At 45.2% G+C, this 7,348-nt stretch overlaps 1 non-coding gene and 1 pseudogene across 1 annotated transcript; both read right to left on the bottom strand.

Annotated features, from left to right (window-relative positions):
- Positions 1–930: 930 nt before the first annotated feature.
- LOC128117415 (pre-mRNA-splicing factor CWC22 homolog) lies at positions 931–2,716 on the bottom strand (annotated as a pseudogene).
- Positions 2,717–6,344: 3,628 nt separating this feature from the next.
- On the bottom strand, positions 6,345–6,453 carry LOC128118073 (U6 spliceosomal RNA). The gene has a single exon (XR_008220997.1). It is a non-coding gene; the product is annotated as a U6 spliceosomal RNA (small nuclear RNA).
- Positions 6,454–7,348: the final 895 nt, after the last annotated feature.

Below are 7,348 nucleotides of genomic sequence, written 5' to 3'. Positions count from 1 at the left end.
TACTCACTGAGCTGTCTCATCAGCCTCCTTGTCTACAATGAATTTTGGGATTTGCAGAGGGCCCTTAGTAGTCCACAAGACACATATTAGATTTGCACTTATATGAATGAATTTTTTGTATGAATGGAGTTTTGAATGCATTAATATATGATTCAAAATTTGTGAGTCATAAATTATAAGTCTGTCATAATTCTGTTGCACAAATCCTAAATGGTCTTCTAATAAAAACCCAAAGCCAGATATTGGGGTAAATGCTGAAAGATCAGAGGAAACAAGCCACTGCCACTTCTCATCTCCTTAACTCCTCAGCCAAAAAGGGAAAGATCCTGTCTCCACGAATCCTCAGACTGAATGCCCCTGCGTCCTCAGCCGAAAGGACTGAGTTCTCTCCCTCTCTCTGCTTCTTCTTTGATTCACCATGCTTGTCTTCCAGCATTCTGTATGTCTTGGTCTCAGCCATTCCCAACTCTACTGTAACTATTTTCCTGTGAAGAAAGGCTTCTCTCGTCACGTACTTGGCTAGGGGATCTCTCCAGTCAGCATTTCATGAATTTTGTGCTCTGTGTCTCTCAGACCTTGCTCTCTCAGTCCTCTCTTTTCCTGTGTCTTTAGCTGACACAGAGCTCTGACTGCTGGACGATGAGGAGTCGCTCCCTCCACTGGAAGAGTCTGAGCTGCTCTTGCTGCTGTCAGAATCTGAGTCAGAGCAATCAGACTCCAAGGAGGACATTGAAGATGAAGAGGTTGTGGGGTAGGGGGTCTTTTGCTCAGCTTCTGGTTTCTGGGCTACAATGACTTGGGTGTATTTTTCAGATGCCCTTACAGCTCATCCGTTAAACCTCGAGACCTATGGAAGTGAAAAGTTGATGGCCAACCAGTATTCTGTGGGTTGTCTCGAGGCAAGAGCCCCTCAAAGAATGGCTGTAGAGTTCAGTCCTCTAACCGTGCATTCAGTTCAAGAAGACCCATGTATTCACATAGTTCCTGGAAAAATATTTTGGCAAAAATTCTACTAGATGATGTAGTGATTTCCTCACTAAACTTTATACAGTCAAGAACACTCCCTGGAAGTGAATCAGTGTAGAAAGGTGAGCAAACATCTCAGCAATGTTCCTCAATTTGTTTGTTTCTAAGCAATGGATGGTATCATACTGTTCTTTGAATATACTTTCAAATGATTCCATGTATTCTTTTTTTCAGCATGCAAACCCGCCCAGCTAACAAGCCAACATTTTTCGTAGGTCCTTTGTTGGGCACAGTAATCAAATACCATGTTGCAGAGCTCTTGTGTTTGGCTCTCAGCAAACTCCATTTTCAGCACCTTGTGTGTGCACTCTTCAAAATCTAAACTTGACTGAAGAGCAAGATAGATCGTATGGTGAAATGAGACTAGATTGATTTCTGTTTTGTCATGAATGGTTTCTTTTTGTCCTCCCTCCTCTTCTTCTCCCTCCTCTTCCTCCTCCTCGTCTTCACTACTCCAGCTTCTTGGTCTGTGTTTGAATTACTGTCTTCTTCATCAGGAATTTCCTTTTTAATGGCTTTGTACTTCTCTTCGTTCTCCATAAAACTAGGATCCATCTTGAAAACATTGAGAACATCTTCTGGATTGCAGTCATCCCCCAAGGGGAGCATATGGGTGAACTGATCAACCTCTTCCACTAAATCAAGTGCATCCAGAATGACAGGGTTGTCCTTGAATCTGTCCTTCCATACAGCAAACGTCACTTCAGTCGTGTACTGAACTCTTTGTCCATCTCAGACTCATTTAGGCTGTCTCCCAGGCGTTCAAAGACAGCATAGATTCCTCTTGGTAACAATGGGGCTAATTTGAGGCCACACTCCTTGAGGAAAGCAATGGCTACCTCGATGCTGTCACCTGCTGGTTTCTCCAGCAGCAAAGTGAGCATCTCCAGGCACAGAACCTCATGTGCCACATTTTGGTTAATAAGATGTGCCACAAATTTTGAAGCAGTCAGGCAAAGTTGCTTATCATTCCTTCAATATCCTTTCCAGAAACTAAGAATTAGTCTCTTGAGGATTAATTCTCCAATTTGTGGGGATTTTGAGTTGATTATTGCCGCCAAAGCTGCATGAACACGAGTGAGGATTGGAGAATCACTCTGTGCCTGCGGAACAGACCCGGGCAGCAGTCTCTCCCTCTGGCTGTGTTTTCTTGAAAGAGCTCTTGGATAATCGCACTTACATTGGAGATGTTGACCTTGTTAATGAGACCATTGATTGATTTCTTCAGGGCCTCCCAGCTCGTCCTCTGGTAAGCTAGGCTGTTTTTATCTGTGATCTGTTCCTGCATCATCCTGAATACATGCTCCCCCAGTTCAGGTGAGCAGTGGATCCAGCTCATCCTTCTGCTTCTTCATGGTAGGTTCTTCCTGAGTAGAACTCTGGGTGACTGCTTGTTCTGGGCTCCTTCTTCCATGAGATGGGGATTTCTGGGACATTTTCTGATCTGCATCTCTTTCTTTCTCTGCATTTTTCTCGGTCCCTACTTTGTGGTTCCACACTGTCATGGTAAGAATGCCCTCTTCTTGAATGCCCATAGTTTGACCGGCTGTAGTCAGAGTAATCTATCCTGGGGGGACCTTTCTTGTTCTGCATGTCTGTCTTCTGGGGAGGAGTTCTGGTGGTATGAACTGTGACTCTCCCTTCTGTCATGAGCAGAGGAGTGTGTCATGTGTATCACACTACTTTTCATCTTCAAGTGTCTGTTGGCCACATAAACTAGATTCCTCAAGTTGTTCAAGAAACAAGTACTCAATGGTCTGAGTTCCTTGACAGTTTTCTTTTTCTGTCTCCACACATCACCACTACCGAATCCTCTGGCAGAAAAGGGGGGATTCTGTCTCCATGAATCCTCAGACTGAATGCCTCTGAGTTCTCAGCTGAAAGGACTGAGTTCCTGTCTCCTCCTGCCTTATATTCCTTTCTCCGTCCAGCCATATCATTTCCTATCTCAACCTTCTAGTGCTGGGACTAAAGGCAAGTGACTCCCGAGAACTGGGATAAAAAGTGTGAGCCATCACTGCCTAGCTCTGTTTCTCTTTTAGACTGAATTAATCTCATGTAATCTAGGGTGGCCTTGAACTCACTGAGATCCAGACAGATCTCTGTGTCTAGGATTGCTAGGATTAAAGGTGTGTGCCACCATTGCCTGGCCTCTATGTTTAATCTAGTGACTGGCTCTGTCCTCTGATCTTCAAGCAAATTTTATTTGTTAGAGTACAAACAAAATATCACCACATAATTCTAATGTTAATCTTTCTTGATCTCACAATGTAGCCCCAGCTGACCTGGAAGTTGCTATACAGTCCAGGTTGGCCTTGAACTCTTGGTGAGCCTTTTTCTGCCTCCTGGAGGCTACAGAATAATGAATGTTTTTCATTGTGAAATATCAGATCTTTCTGTATCGATGGTTTTGTTGGGTTCAATCACTTGATTCTTTTTTTGTTGTTGTTGTTGTTGTTGTTTTTGGTTTTTCGAGACAGGGTTTCTCTGGGTTGTTTTGGTGCCTGTCCTGGATCTCTCTCTGTAGACCAGGCTGGCCACGAACTCACAGAGATCTGCCTGGCTCTGTCCCTCTCCCCACTCAGTGCTGGGATTAAAGGCTTATGCCACCAATGCCCAGCAAGAAATGTGAATTTTTAATAACTTCAGACTGGAAAAGAATTTTCCAGAACTCTATGACAGAAATTGGTGAGTTTATGAAACCACTAACCCAAAGCAGGCAGAAAAAGAATTGATCGGCCGGGCGGTGGTGGTGGCGCACGTCTTTAATTCCAGCACTCGGGAGGCAGAGGCAGGTGGATCTCTGTGAGTTTGAAGCCAGCCTGGACTACAGAGTGAGTTCCAGGAAAGGCACAAAGCTACACAGAGAAACCCTGTCTCGAGAGAGAGGAAAAAAAAATTGATCAATGTGAGATTGAATTCATTAATAAAATAGTTTGGGGAGTTAGGCATGGTGATGCATGCCTGTAATCCCAGTACTGAGAGTCAGAGGGAGCAGGATTGCCAGCTTGAGGACAGCAGGAGATTCGTAGTGAGATCTTATCTTGAAAATAGCATCAAGGACAAAATTAAAAGTGAAGAAAGTACCAGGTATGGTTGCCCGAAACTGTAATCCTAGTGCTCAGGAAGTGTGGAAGGGCCCCAAAACAGCTTGACCACACAGCTGCCATGACAGACTTAGAGGTCCAGACACAGCTTCTGGCAGGCAACACCTGGACCCAGGAAAAGCCATAGGCTGACCCCACCCAGTGGGGCCTGCATCTAAGGTGAAATACCTGACATTCCAATCATTCCCTATACCCCTAGACAAATGTCAGCCAATTAGGGTCCTGAACCCTGGAAATCCCCTCACCCCAACCTCTGCTATGATAAAAGCCCCACCCTGCCTGGGCTCGGGGCTCTCTGCTCTCACTACTGCATCAGAGTCCAAAGCTCTGAGCTTGAAAATAAAGGCTCTTTGCTTTTACATACGGGATTCTGTTTCCATGGTGGTCTTTTAGCCGCCCCCCCCCCCCCCCCCCGAGATCTGTGCATAACAGAAATAGGTAGGAGGATTGCCTGAGTTAGAAGCCAGCCTGGGCTACATCATGAGTTCCAGGCCAGATTACTGACTAATACGGCAAACCATGTCTCAAAAGAAAGAAAGGAAAAAGGGAAAAGAAAATAACACAGCTTTAAGTATCCCATTATAGTAACAGAAAGCAGGCAGATAGAAGCTCTCATCATGTAAGTATGATCTCAGAAAACAGAAACTTGGTGCTATGGCTGGATATGGCTTATGTATTTTAGGTGTCTCTCCAGGTTTCCCATGTTGAAAGCAATGCTGTCCCTGGTGTGGCAATGGTAAAAGGCAGCGGAACCTTTCAGAGGGAGGACCTGGGGTGAATCCCCAATGCTGGAACGAGAGGAGAGGTCAGGAATGGGGAAGAGAGGAGAGGAGCAGAGGGGAGTCGGGAGGAGAAAGGGGAGGCGGGAGGAGGTACTAGAGGGAGTCGTGATGTGATAGAAGACACCATATCTGGGGAGCATCAATGTAGACGAATTGCTAAATGGTCTTATTAATAAAAAAAAAAATACTCAGAGCCAGAAATTGGGGTTAAAGCCTGAGAGAGATCAGAGGAATAGGAAAAGCCACAGCTAACCTCACCTCACCAACTGCGCAGCTTCCCAAGCGAGCTACTTCCTGTCTACCCACACCTATATACCTTTTTGTTCTGTTCTCTCATTTGCTCTCTCAGTCCAACTATATCACTTCCTCTTCCTGCCCAGCTCTGTCACTTCCTGTCTGTCTATACAGACTGCCAGACCTCTATGGTTAGTGCTGGGATTAAAGGAGTGTATCACCATGCCTGGCTCTGTTCCCAGTGTGGCCTTGGACTCACAGAGATCCAGACAGATCCCTGCCTCCCAAGTGATAGGATTAAAGGTGTATGTTACTATTGCCTGATTTCTATGTTAATATACTGGCTGGCTTTTTCCTCTGATCCTCAGGTAAATTTTATTGGGAGACACAGTGTATTGGGGGACACAATACATCACCACATATTAAGGTAATTCTCATGGGATGTGAGTTACTCCTAGAAAGAGGGTTGTCTGTCTGTCTTTCTGTCTTGCCTCTCCCCATGCTCTGGCTTCCAGTCTGAGGATATGATCTGTCTCTTTGGCATGTTCTTTTGCTGTTATACTGTCATTGGCCCTAAGGTCCTCACCAGAGGCCAGATAGCATTGACAGCTTATCCTTGAATCTCAGAGCCCTAAACTACTTTTCCTTTCTTTCTTCTTTCCTTCCTCCCTTCCTTCCTTCCTTCCTTCCTTCCTTCCTCCTCCCCCCCTCTCTTGTTACTGTTTTAAGGATTTTTTTTTATTTGTGTATGTGTATAGAATGTGAATATGTTGTATATGCATTGTTGTAGGGTACCCACCAGAGAAAAACTACTCAGACATGGGTTTGAGTCAATAAAAAGTCTTTATTAGCCAGTCAGTGACTATACTGGGTTTTGTGGGTCCCAGTATAACCCAGATCCTTTCTTGGGGTGAGCTTTTAAACACAAAAACCATATCCTGGGTTGACATACTTTAGTTAGCAAGAACAGGTAGCCAAGCTAAGGTCTGGGGGCCTGTTACACACACGTATGTGTGTGTGTGTGTGTGTGTGTGTGTGTGTGTGTGTGAGAGAGAGAGAGAGAGAGAGAGAGAGAGAGAGAGAGAGAGAGAGAGAGAGAGAGTGTGTGTTCCCACGAATGTGGCCACATGAATGAAGGAGGGATCCTTCTGCCTTATTTGAGTCCCCACACACACACACATACACCAGTGTTCTGAAAAACACGGCATGCTTCACAAATTTGTGTGTCATCCTCTTTCAGGGGACATACTAATCTCTGTATCTGTCCAATTTTAGTGTATGTGTCGCAGAACTGAGCTCGAGACAAGGCCTCTCTTGTTCACTAGCTGGCCTAAGAGCTCTAGGTGATTCTCCTGCCTCTGCCTCCGGTCTCCTACTGGAGGCCCCTGGGATTACAGATTCATGCAACACTGTTTGGAATTTTCCTGCTTCTGGAGATTTGAACTCGGGTTCTAAGGCTCAGCAACTGTTCCACGAGAGTCACTTTCCCCCTTATTTTTTTGTTTTGAGACGAGGTTTCACTCTGAAGTCTAACTCTTAGCAATCCTCCCGCCTCACCCCTACTCTCCACCAAGTTCTGGAATTACAGGCATGAGCCACCACAGCTGACATAAGCCTCTTTTTTCCCCCCCAAGCTTTGGGCATTTCACAGCAGTGACAAGAAAGAGCAAGGCTAACATTGGCCGCTCGGCTCAAGAAGGTCAATCTTTGGTTAATGTAGAGTGTTAAAGTTGTGGGTAAAACAAGAATAAGAAAGTGTTCAGAATGGTCCATTTCCCCCTCTGTTTGGCTTTGTTGAAACTGGATCTCTACGTAGCCTAGGCTGGCCCAAAACTCATAATTCTCACCTCCACTGCCCCCTAAATATTGGGGTTCCCTGTGTGTGACACCATGCTCATTGTGTATGAGGGGGTGGACACTGGATTTGAAGGCTAGATACCCTCAGTTGTTCAAAGTCACAAAACCACAAGTCCAACCCATAGGAGCAGACTGAAAAGAGTGCTGGACACCTGCCTGTATTTAACTTTTCTTCGCATTAAAAACTTAGAGGTTAAGAGCACTAGATGCTCTTCCAGAGGACCTGGGTTCAATTCTCAGCACTCACATGGCTTGGCCTCCAATATAGCGATGTCTAGAGATGGAGTTTTGTTTTGTTTTGTTGTTTGAGACAAGATGGCCTCAAACTTGTGTAGCCAAGAT

This window comes from Peromyscus californicus, unplaced genomic scaffold, assembly GCF_007827085.1.
Source record: "Peromyscus californicus insignis strain IS unplaced genomic scaffold, ASM782708v3 Scaffold_21__1_contigs__length_65335640, whole genome shotgun sequence".
Lineage (NCBI taxonomy): Eukaryota > Metazoa > Chordata > Mammalia > Rodentia > Cricetidae > Peromyscus > Peromyscus californicus.
The sequence above is the reverse complement of the archived record's forward strand: the minus strand, read 5'-3'. Positions and strand labels throughout refer to the sequence as shown.